This window comes from Pinus tabuliformis, chromosome 9 (assembly GCF_031772625.1).
Source record: "Pinus tabuliformis cultivar Carrire ecotype Pingquan chromosome 9, CPIR1, whole genome shotgun sequence".
Taxonomy (NCBI): Eukaryota; Viridiplantae; Streptophyta; class Pinopsida; order Pinales; family Pinaceae; genus Pinus; species Pinus tabuliformis.
Window position 1 is genome coordinate 60,246,528 of NC_142307.1, and position 12,498 is coordinate 60,259,025.

Below are 12,498 nucleotides of genomic sequence, written 5' to 3' on the forward strand. Positions count from 1 at the left end.
TTCCGAAACAAAATCAAATAACTGCAGCTCCTTCGGGGTCTCATGCTGCTGATGGTATGATTGGTTCGGTTAATACCAAAATTAAGAAGAAATATTCAAAGGATTCTTCTCCTATTATGACTTTACCAGATTCCCCGACAGGAGACTCTTCTGCTGAAATTCCTGCTGATATTCATGTCGTAGAATTATCTACGGCCAAATCAAAATCCGGCGGTAAAAAGAAAGGGAAGAAGAAAAATAAACAAAACTCAAAAGAGAAATCAAATAAAATTGAATCTACCGACGAGAAATGTAAACCTCGATATCCTTGTCTCATTTGTGACGAAGAGCATTTTACAAGAGACTGCCCTCATCGCGCTGAGGTTGCAAAAATTGTCAAAGGTTCTCAAATGCCTGCTATCTTGAAGTATCCTTTTCCTATTCAAGATAGTAAGATTATTGGTTCTTCCTCAAATGCCTCAGAAGAACCCATAATGATGATGTCTCATGTCAGGATTGTGACACGATCGCAAGATTATGGTAGTAAGAGTCTTATTGGTGGTAAGAAAGAAGAATCTTCTAATTCAAACCCATCAACTTCAACTCCTTCTGGTTCTGATCCGCTACAGATTGAGAAACCTAACCCAGACTTAGTAATCAAACTACCTGCTAAAGGTATACTTCGGAATCAGCTTTCAATCTGCATTTGAGAGCTGCTCAGAATTATAACATTATTGAAGATTTAGCTATTTCCCCTTCAGCAATGTCAGCTTTAGAGGCGTTGCAATCATGCCCAGCACAACATAAATTACTTTTTTTGGCTATAGGATCTATTGATATTCAGGACTCGAACCTTATAATCTTCGATTTAGAAAATAGTACACCTCACCTACCTCATCAAATGGCTTTCTAGATTCCAGTGTTCGTAAAAAACAAACCTTGCTTTAGGACTGTAATTGATGAGGGAGCTTCCACATGTATTATGTTGATCCAGTGTTGGAGATCGCTTGGTTCTCCTACACTCAATCAATCCCTAATGATTCTAAAGGATTTTGATGGCTGTGGGTTCCATCCTTTGGCATTCTACAGGATTTACATATAGGGGTTGAAGGCAAAACTGTTAATCTAGATGTGGAAGTGGTTGGTGCCCCCCTAGATTACAACCTTCTCTTGGGTCGCAGCTGGTATTATGATATGACTGTTGTTGTTTCATCGGTCTTTTAGCTTATAAAGTTTCCTCATAATGGAAAGATTGTTACTATAGACCAGCTGACTTATTTTCATCCGACCCAGCCTCTTCTGAAAGTATCCAACCTGTCGGTAAAACGACTATCCCTTATAAGGATGTTGGAGTAGGATCGGTTAAAGATTTTGGTTTACTAGGAACTTTTTCCTTTCCTCCTCCTAACATATCGCCTTCTACTACAACCATTCATATGATTTCTTCAAACACAATTGCTTTTGATGATCCTTGGATCGTACCTTCTAAATCTGAGGTGGATTCATTTGGTGATGCAATGCCTTTGAGTCCCTATGAAATTGCATATTAGGATGTACAGTCATTTTCTGACCCTTCTTCAATCGAAATTGATCTAATGAATGTGGTCCATGGAGAATCACTTTCAATATCAACCTCAAATTCAATAACTTTTTCCAGGCTTGTTCATACTGATGAACAGATTCATGAACTTTTTTCTGTTGATGACTTACCATGGGAAGATCTTCATCATCGATCTTCGTTCTTACCTAAGCTTGATCATTTTGAAAATGATTTTTCATCTATTTTTACTACTGATTATGTCAAAGAACCACAGAATCCATTGCAACATCCTGATTCTGAGTTAAATTTGGGAAATATTTCTCGAACAGTTCCTATTGACATTTGAGTTAAACCAGGAATTGTTGAAAACATTCATGTAGGTGCTTCCAATACGAACAATGAACTCCAAACTTATAAAGCCCTATTTCAAGAATTTCATGACGTGTTTGCCTGGTCATACGAAGAAATGCCAGGAATCGATCCAGCAATTGTTGTTCATGAAATTAAAACTTACCCGGATGCTAAACCTGTCCGGAAACGTTTGCGTCAGATACATCCACGAAAAGTTGCTGCTATTAAAGCTGAAGTTGAGAAATTACTTCGAGCAGGTTTCATTTATCCAATTCCCTTAACGTATTGGGTATCGAATATTGTTCTTGTTAACAAAAATCAAGGAACGATAAGAATATGTATCGATTATAGGGATATTAATCGAGCTTGTCCTAAAGACAATTATCCAACTCCCTATATCGATCAAATCATTGATGATTGTGCCGGCAATGAAATTTTCTCCTTTATGGATGGTTTTTCTGGTTACAATCAAATTAACATACTCCCTGCTAATCAACCAAAAACGGCTTTCATTTGTCCATGGGGGATGTTTGCTTATTGCAAATTTCCTTTTGGATTGAAGAACGTCGGAGAATATTTTCAAAGAGCTATGTCTTACGTGTTTCATGACATCAAGCACATTGTACAACCTTATCTCGATGATTTACCTGCCCATTCATTACATAGAGCCGATCACCTCACTCATTTATGAGCAATCTTTATGAGATGTAGGCATTATCGAATTAGGCTGAATCCACACAAATGTGTTTTCTGTATAGAAACGGGTCGTTTACTAGGATTCTTTGTTTCAAAAGCCAACGTTCGTGTCCATCCCTCGAAGGTTAAAGCTATTGTCAAATTGCCTCCTCCTTCGACTCTTCGCCAACTCCAAAGTTTGCAAGGGAAAGCAAACATTTTACATCGTTTCATTCCTAACTACGCTGAGATAACAAAGGGTTTTACCAGGTTGTTGAAATAGAATACTCCATTCTTTTGGGATGAGATAGCTGACAAATCTTTTGATGCACTTAAACACGCATTGACCCATGCACCGTTATTGCATCCTCCCAACTACAACCAAGATTACTTCTTATACCTTGCCACTTCTCATTCCACCATAGGGATGGTTTTAGTTAAGAAAGATGAATTCAATAGTGAACATGTGATTTACTATCTTAGTTGAACTTTGAATCCGACTGAGCTTAAATATTCGCATGTGGAGAAATTGGCCTTGGCAGTTGTTCAAGCTGTTCAAAGATTTCGTCATTACATCTTACTATGCAAAACTACCGTAATTTTTTACTATAACCCTATAATCTATATTTTGACCAAACAATTGCTAGGGGGCAAGTATTCCAAATGGATAGTTATCCTATAGGAGTTTGACTTGGAATTTGAAAAATCCAAGGCATAGAAATCTTTAGTATTTGCGGAACTGATGTGTGATTTCCTGCGTGTTGATACTGAAACTGTGGTGGAAGAGCCCATTGCAGACAAATCCTTGTTTCTTATCAGTACTCTTGATCCATGGTATGGAGATATCATTGTTTATCTCCAAACCCAATCTTTTCGGCCTGAAATTTCATGATCTCAACGATGGAAAATACGTTTCCAATCCCAACAATACAAAATTATTGGAGATACACTCTATCGTCATGGGGTAGATTCTGTTTTCTGACGTTGTTTAACTCATGAAGAAGCTGAAAAGGTTCTAAATGACTGTCACTCTGGAGCATGTGGCGGTCATATGTCTGGGTATGCCACAGCCCAAAAGATATTGCACGCTGGTTATTTCTGGCCATCTTTATTTAAAGATTGTATCTATGCGGTCCGAAAATGCCACAATTGTCAAATTTTTGATCGAAAGATGCGTGCTCCACCTGCTCCTCTCCACCCTATAATTGTCGTCGACCCTTTTGCAAAGTGGGGTATCGACTTTATTACATGTAACCCTCACTCAGCCGGGGGACATGCGTATATCATCCTTGCGGTAGATTATTTTACTAAGTGGGCCGAGGCGATGCCTACATTTTCGGCAGATGGCAAAACTACTGCAATTTTCATTTTCAATCATATAATTACTAGATTCGATGTTCCTCAAGCAATTATTACTGATCATGGGAGTCATTTTCGAAACATCATGATGACTGAACTAATAGATCAACTTGGTCTGCGTCATGATAGTTCTACTCCATATTACCCATAGGCTAACGGTCTGGTTGATGCTATCAACAAATTTTTATTCATTATGATCCAACGAATCATTGGTATTCATAGGTCGAATTGGCATAACATGTTATTTTCAGCACTTTGGGTGTATCGAACCTCAGTAAAAACATCAACTGGTTTCACTCCTTTTCAACTGGTTTACGGTTTGGAAGCTGTGTTACCCATTGAATGCAAAACTCCATCATTGCAAATAGCCATATAGTTACTCCCAGCCACTTCCGAAGAGGAGAAACATTTGTTGTACTTAGCTCAGCTAGATGATAGTCCATGTGATGTTGCATTAGCAATCGAAACTCATGCCAAACGAGTTAAAGCTCAGTATGATCGAAATGTTACACCTCATAATTTTTTGCAAGGAGACCTAGTCTTACTATATGATCAAGCAAACGATAAGCTAGGGGTTGGAAAATTTGTACCTATGTGGCATCGTCCTTATGTTGTTAAGCGAAAGCTGGCAAAAGGGGCCTATGAATTGGTAGATTTTGACGGTGTCTCTTTGGGTAAACCCAGAAATGTTCTTTATCTGAAGAGATATTATGCTTAAATATGGGTGTGAAGTTTTTAGTTAGATTAGTTTCTTTCTAGCTGGTGTGTTTTAGATTAGAAAAGTGCACTTAGTTTAGAGTGTGATTTTATCACTATTCCTGCTTATCTTGACTTTACTCTTGATATTGAAAATGTCGACGTCTCTTCAAACATACATTAGTTTCGCTGATGGTGCTTGTCGTAATACACGGAAGATTTCTTCTGTAGCTTGGGTTATCTATTCACCCTCTGATGAGTTGGTATCTATGCACGGGGTAAGCCTTGGTCAAACAATGAAAAACATTGCAGAGTATAGTGTAGTGATTGAGTTATTATTTGAATCCATCTAATTCGGGATTCAGAGTTTGATTGTTAGGTTAGATTCTGAACTCGTTGTATTGCAACTTAATAGAGTTTATGCCATTAGAAATCCAGTGTTATCAAGATTATTTTTGAGAGTTCATCTCTTGGAACGTGAATTTGACTACATTGAATATCAACATATTCCAAGATATTTAAATACATTAGTAGATGAAATTTCTTATCAAATGTTAAATAGACATTTGCAATAATCAAACAGTAAATTTAAAAACATTCCATAACATGATATACAAGATAGCCAATAATAATGATATAGCATAGCATAGAAGTGTGTCACATATACATCGTCTTCGATCATAGGTTGAAAAACACCTTATTATATGCAAAAATGATAGTACAAAAAGCAAAAATGTCATATGAGCCTACAAAGGCGATCATCCTATCACTGGTGATGATCACGAAAAGAAACCACTGCTCGGGCCATCCTACAAGGGAACCTCCTGAAAGGCGCTGGGACCCCAATCACATAGCGTTGTAACCTAAGTGGAATATCATCTATGCTAGTCTCTGGAATATCTGCTGTGAAACGCTCTAGATGATTTTCTAATTCGGTCAGGGTCTCTGTAGATTTGTCTCGTGGGGCTAGTACTGCTGCAGCTGGGTGTCTCCTCTCATAGGGTCGGAGAGTGGCTGGTCGTCGTGGACCCACATCTGCAGTTGAAACTTTTACTATTAGTTTTGGACGATTTAAAAACAAAAAAAAAAATAGTTAAAACTTAGAAAATGTAGAGAATGATTTTACCGGAATCATCCCACTGCTCTCCTGGTGGAAGAGTCATGTCTAGGTCACCACGATAATCCATCCCAGCATATGGACAATCCTGAATCACAAAAATTTGGTTCTCCAACCAACGAAAATACTAAGGCAGAAATCAAACAACCTCTGAACCCTCCTCAAGATGACGAGCCATAACTACAACCCAACACATAGGTTAGGTTCTCGGAGAAGTCCAGCTCCAATGGAAAGATGTTGTGGGACCAACATTAGGACCCTCTCTAGACCAAAGCTCACAACTAAGAAACCATATCCAAAGTTTTTTAGTTGTTCGTTCTTTGCTCTAGTTAGTTGGCCTTTTACATTCGCCAACACAGCTTCGCACCAGTTGAAGATGGTGCCTCGATAACAGTCTACTGTCATTCACATTTGGGATCTGGTAGCTACATGCAGTGCTGTGCTTCCGCAAAGTCTGGTGACAGTAAATGCAATCACTTTAAGTTCAGGACGGGAGATAGTTTTGATATCAATCCCTTTGTCCTTTGCTTGGTCATTACAAAACTCTAGTCCGAGACTATCGAAAAACTGGCCACCTTGCCTAGTCTCAAATAGAGATAATCGTTCACCTCTCTTGGGCAAACCAGTCAAGAAGTAAATTTCCTCTAGCTCCATTTTGAGCCGGTGGCCACCATTAATGAAACACTGGTCCTGTATATTCCACCTGTCGACCAGCCATTGCAAAATGTCTACTTGGGCCCTCATGCCAAGTATGGCCCAGAATTTATATAGCCCGCATGCTTTTAATTCCTGTATTGAAGGTGGATGAACTAATGTGGCAAGGTCCACATCTTCGTGCTCCCGTTCCCGCAAAATGAGCATTTTGTATATCCTACATTGCAAAAACGACGGATTAGAACATTTTAATTCAAAACAAATTGTGGAAAAAATTGAAGTTTTAAAACCTATTTCTCAGGGTCCGCACCCACTAGTTAGGGACATTGCGTAGGTCTACACTCTTCCCAAGTAGCAGGTGTGGGCCCCTGGCTCTTTCCTTTGTAGGAAAAAGTCAGGGTCCGCAAGTTTCGCATGTTGCACCTGCGGACCCCCGCGAGCGGTCTTTTAAACTAATTTTTCCTAAAAAATCAAAATGGAAGCCTAAAAACGAAATTCAAACGGTTGAAATGCAAGATTAAAGTGATGTGGATTACCTAGAGCTGATGGTTTTCGGTTCCAATGGACGGATTTTCCGCAATATTCACAGGATGTTTCTTACCCAAAAGCTCTCTTTTCTCACTTTGAAGTCAAATGGTAAAAATGAATTTACAAAAACCATTTTTATAAGCTTTTTTGAATAAATGAATTTTCAATTTGTTTATTTTTCACTTTAAAAAGGTAACTTTTTGATGCATTTTTATTTATTTTAAACAGGTATGAGTAATGTTTGAGTTTTTGTGCAAAATATTAGATTTTTCAGGCAAAATTGATCATTTTCAACAAAAAACATTGGAGTTCTCTTTAAGCTCTTTTCTGACTCGTAAAATATGAAAAGATTGCCGAGTTTTTCTTTTTAAGCTCGTTAAAATGGAATTAAAAGGACGGTCCACTTACAACTCTTTTCTGACCGTATAAACATGAAAATATTGCCGGGATTTTGTCGTTTCAAGTTTGATATTGGTTATAAAACGATGTGTCGTTGATCGCTTTTTTACTTTTTCGGATCAAAGACACTAATTATGAAAAGTACTCCTTGATCGTAATGGTCAAGCGGTTCTCTCAAGTATTATTTTATACATTTTCAGGCTTGGGAGACACAAATTTACGAAAAAGGACAACCATGGAGTTTTCTTAAGTTTTTCTTCTGACTCCCTAAAATTGAAAAACACCGAGTTTCTCCTATACTGGACTCGTTAAAATTTAACAGTAAAGGACCTGTTCAATTTTAAACAGGAACGGACCACTCCTTCTTAGGGTTCAATTTTAAACTAAGTTGGACTCATCTGAAGGGTGAGCTTATAACCAAGCAAATGTTATCCTCCTCAATCTTGTCAAAAATAAAGAGGTACTTTCCAGAAATGGCAGGGGAAAAGAGATAAAAATGAACCTGTTTGTCATACTTTGTGTCTTAGAAAAGCATTCAACCACTCTTGAAAACGACATTTTTTGTTCACCTGGGTTGGGAAATCCTTTGCCTAACAGTTAATCAAACCATATTGAAAGTCTTCAGTTGGTTTCTGGGTATTAGCTTTGGGTCAATTGTCACCAAACCATCTGCAGTGTCGTTATGTGTTCAAAAGGTCAGTTTGAATAAACCATTGACCTGCAAAATATTTGTCATCCATCTTGACCATCCCTGAGTTAGTCCTTGCCAAATATATTTCTTCAAACTTGATCTATGATTTCGGGTTGTGGGCTTGCCTACGATGGATCGATTTCTATCGACTTCAGCTCATTATCTAGAAAGATGATCTAGAAATTGTCAGTACCTTGGAATCTGCATGCCTCAGTGGCAGGTTTCTCGCCTTCGATGACAGGTTGCATCATTGACCTTCGATCAAAGGATTATATGATATGTTCGACATCAGCTCATCTATTCACATTTCATGGATTGTACTAAGTACTTTGAGAGCCATTGACGTTACTGGTGGTTTCTCTCACACTTGTTAACAGTTCACATCATTGGCTGGTAATCAAGTGGTTTCTACCATGTTCGACTTCGACACATTCATTCACATGGATAGAATCGTACTAGTTCGGGAAACAGAAATCAAGACCCTGGATCTAGTTTCCACCATCCAGGCTGCGAGGAATTTTGTTATTCATTATACAATGGACTATTCATAAATAGACGGATGCACCCATACTGTGTCTACATATGTCTATACTTGTGATGTATTACAAAACCATTCCTGTATCAAAGCAGTTTAGTTAGTTCTCTAGTCAGTTTTGATCTGAGTATGGGAATGCCTACCTCAGCGATGATATGTTCGCATATATATATTTTGTATTGAATGTTTTTATAGGTTCCAACCAGGGTGTCCACAGGATGATCTTTAAAATGATAAATTATTTCACTCTTCTTAGATGACAAATGTTATCCTCATCTATTACAGACTTCGCACTTTAGGGGGCAATCCGTTACACAAAAAATTGTCACCATGACATTCTGCAATCTGTGTGAGTCTATCACCACTCATACTTTCCTCCTTTGCAAGTATTAAACCTCATTTCTTCATGTCAAGCCTTGAAAAAGAAGAGAAAGCCCTTAAAAATATCTAAAACTCTGGTTCCACACTTTCTTTTAGCATTACCTGTGGTCCCACACCTATTGGTCATGTCCCGTATGTACCTGACCGCTTTGTCTCTATCTAATGGGTGTGGACCCCTGTAAAAGTCACAAAGGCACAAGTACATTCTTAAAAACTCACTTTGGGTTATTTCTGGAAGCTTCTAGAGGGAATCTTGAGGTGGTAAGTTCGCTCCTTTAAGGTTCATGCATCCCATACCTTAAGGAGATAACCCCTTGATGTGAAGAGCTTATCCCTTTGAAGGAGGACTCTATACCTTCATAGGTGGACCTATAATCTGCTTCCTTTGCACTATAAAATGAGGCAATGGACTGGTTACTGATGAGGTTGAAAGCTCAATATTTTTGAACTGAAATGTTATTGGAATTTAGTCTTCCTTTTTGAGCTTGAGAGGAGAGATTACATACCTTTTTTAATATCATTGGGAAGAGTGTGAGGCTTTTCAAAGTAGAGGAGATTCCTACTTGGATCCTGGGAGGAGCTTGTACAACATCAAGGCACCAAAGGTTGTAAAGTTCTTCTTTGTTCAAAGTTAATACAATCAAGTTTATTTTTCTCAATAAGATGTATTTTATGGCTTATTTCATGGATTCCTTGATCACCATGATGAATATGATTTATTATATTAGCTATGCAGGTGTTATTTGATGTGTGCTTTTTTGTGTTTGCAGGTTCTTAAAAAGAAACTCATTCGGACGGTCAAAGCGTGGCTGCCGCAAACTAGCGTTGGACTTAAGGTAGGGTCTAAAACACCTCTTGGTTTTTATTTATAAATCACAATATATTTAGAGAAAGGTAGATTTTCTTGTTCTGCTTGTTGCTAGATATCTGTTGATACTAGGGAGATCAGTCTTGTCCACAAGAACGATTTATCCGACCGACAAGAGGTGAATCAATATTTCTTTTTCAACTATTGTTTTATCATTTAAAACATTTATATTCATAACACAAGATGAAAAATAGGAATAAATGATTTTATTAATATAATCTTTGTAGTAAAATAGATACAATATATAAATGCTTGCAATCAGTTTCCAAACACCAACTTGGACTTTTGTGAGGCTCCAACCTCTAGAGCACCAACTCTATTTTTTTCAAGGAGCTGTTACACTAAAAAATGTCACCATGACTATTTACAGTTAGTATGGCTCTATCAACAGTCATGCTATCCTCTTAGGCAAGTCTTATGCCTCTGCTCTCCATGTCAAACTCCAAAAAGAGAGAAAGTCTTTATAAATGTATTTATCTCTGGGTACGCAGGTTCTCTCAACCTCACCTGCGGGTACGCACCCAATGTTCACAAAAGCTGCGTACTTGTACGCTCTGTATGTAAAGGGGCAGGTGCGTCCCCCTGTAAAGGTCAAAATGTGCAAGTTTCATCTTTAAAAAGCTACTTGTGGTCATTTCTAGAGAATTCTAGAAGGTTGTTCGACGTGTATTGAGCGCCTCCAGATGGTTCATGTACCCCTACCAAAGAGGAACTTATCCCATCAATGAGGGAGCTATCCCATCCAAAGAGGGGATTATCCCATTGATGGTGGACCTGAATAACTTCCTCTAGACCACTATAAATATAGGCATTGGGCTAGAAGGAGGGGAGGTTGGAAGCTAAACATTTCTAAGGGTAGATGCTGCTGGAATTAGGACTCCCATTTAGAAGCTTGTGAGGAGAGATTTCCATCTTTTCTTGTTCTATTTGGAAGTGGGTGAGCTTTGTCAAAGTAAAGGAGAACTCTTGATGGACCCTGGGAGGGACTTGCACAACACCAAGGCTCAGGTTGTAATTGTTCCTTTTGTTTCCTATTAATGCAAATGAGTCCATTCTTCTCAATAACTTGTTATTTATGAGTTGTTTCATGTACTCCTTGGTCTATGTGTTAAATATGTTTTATTCTATGAGATTATCAAGTGCTATTTAATTGTTTGATTGTTAGTGGATGCAGGTTTCAAAGTGAAGGAGGAGCTCATCCGGATCAGTGAGGCTGGACTGCTACAACAGCGTTGGATTACAGGTAGGATCTAAACACTTGATTTCTTATATAGTAAATGCATGTTTAGAGAAGGATTGCTCTTGTTTGTCTTGTTTGTCACTAGAGAGTCTTAGGCTCCTAGGGAGGTTGGTTGTGTTCGCACTATCGACTCTTTCCGCCAGACAAAATGGCGACTCCGCTGGGGACTCCATTGATGTGAAAGTCTTTTCCTTTGTATGCAACTTTGATTTGAGAAAAGTCATTTATTTTCTGGTTTTTGGCTCTGTGACTTTGTTTTTGGGTGGGTTAGCTTAGGGTTAGATTGAATTTAGTTTTTCTTGAATTTTCCAGTAGGACGCACCCTCTGAGTATTGCACAGTGCGTACCTGTACGCACTGTCGCTGTGTGCACAGAGCGGGCCCGCACCTGTCTTAACGGGTTGCCTGCGTCCCCTGCTAAAATTTAAGAAAATTCCATTTTTTGCATTTTTTCTCTTAGATTTTGTTTTTTCTTAGTTTTTACTGCCCAGATCCATTAGTCTCTTGTCAAAGATCTTCACCTGAACTTGTTTCGATAGCATTGAGTGTTTTAGTGGATTTCATAGAAGTTTAAGCCCTAGGGTTTGATTTTTGAGTAGGTCTTGTAGTGACTTTGGCGGTAGAAGTTGTCAAACCTTAGATCTCTCTGGTTTTGTCAGCCTTCTTAGAAGTCGAACCTGTCATAAAGTCTACCTGTGAGAGCAACCTACCTTTGAGTGGTCTCTTTGGCAAATTTCGAAGTGCTTGTTGATTGAGTATTGAATTCCATTTTACAAAAAGAACAAAAAGATTTGAGTTTTGTTTTGACTGGTCTTTTGATTCTGCATTAGCTGGTCCTTGACTTGATTGTGGTCAAGTAAAACAACCTAGAATCATCCTTGTAGGCTTTTGCCTCGTTAGGTTTGCTTAGAGTAAATTTCTTTTTGATTTGCTTGTGAGTCAAGTTTTCATAGATTTTATAGCTTTTGAGATTGATTTTTGTTAAAATAGATTTATATGCTTTATTAAATAAGAGAAAATACAAAAACATCTCCTTTGAAAAGTTTTGTTTCAAGTAGCTTTGAAGAGTTTTGAAAGAAAAAGAGTTTTTCGTGCACGTAAGGAGTGGTCATGTTTGTATGCTTGGAAAGATAAAGAGAATTGTTTCTTTGATTGTCTTTACTAAGAAAGTTGTTTTCTATAAAATTTGCATTTCTCAACTCTCTTAGTTAGGAATTTCATTGAAAGAGAAAAGTAGCGTAAATCATCCTAGGTGCATTTTTGTAGTGGTTTGAGTTGAGTCTACACACCATTGGTTTCACTTCCGCTACCTTTTGTCTTTAAGAAAAACCATAAAATTAACGCTTAAAGTAAAATCAACGTAGTAACTTTTATTTACTAGGGCTCTGAAACACCAATTTAGATCAGGCTAGTGTCTTGGAGTAGGAGAGTAATTAACTCTCCAAGACAACAAAACCAAACAAGTAGCTTATCTTGTGATAGAATA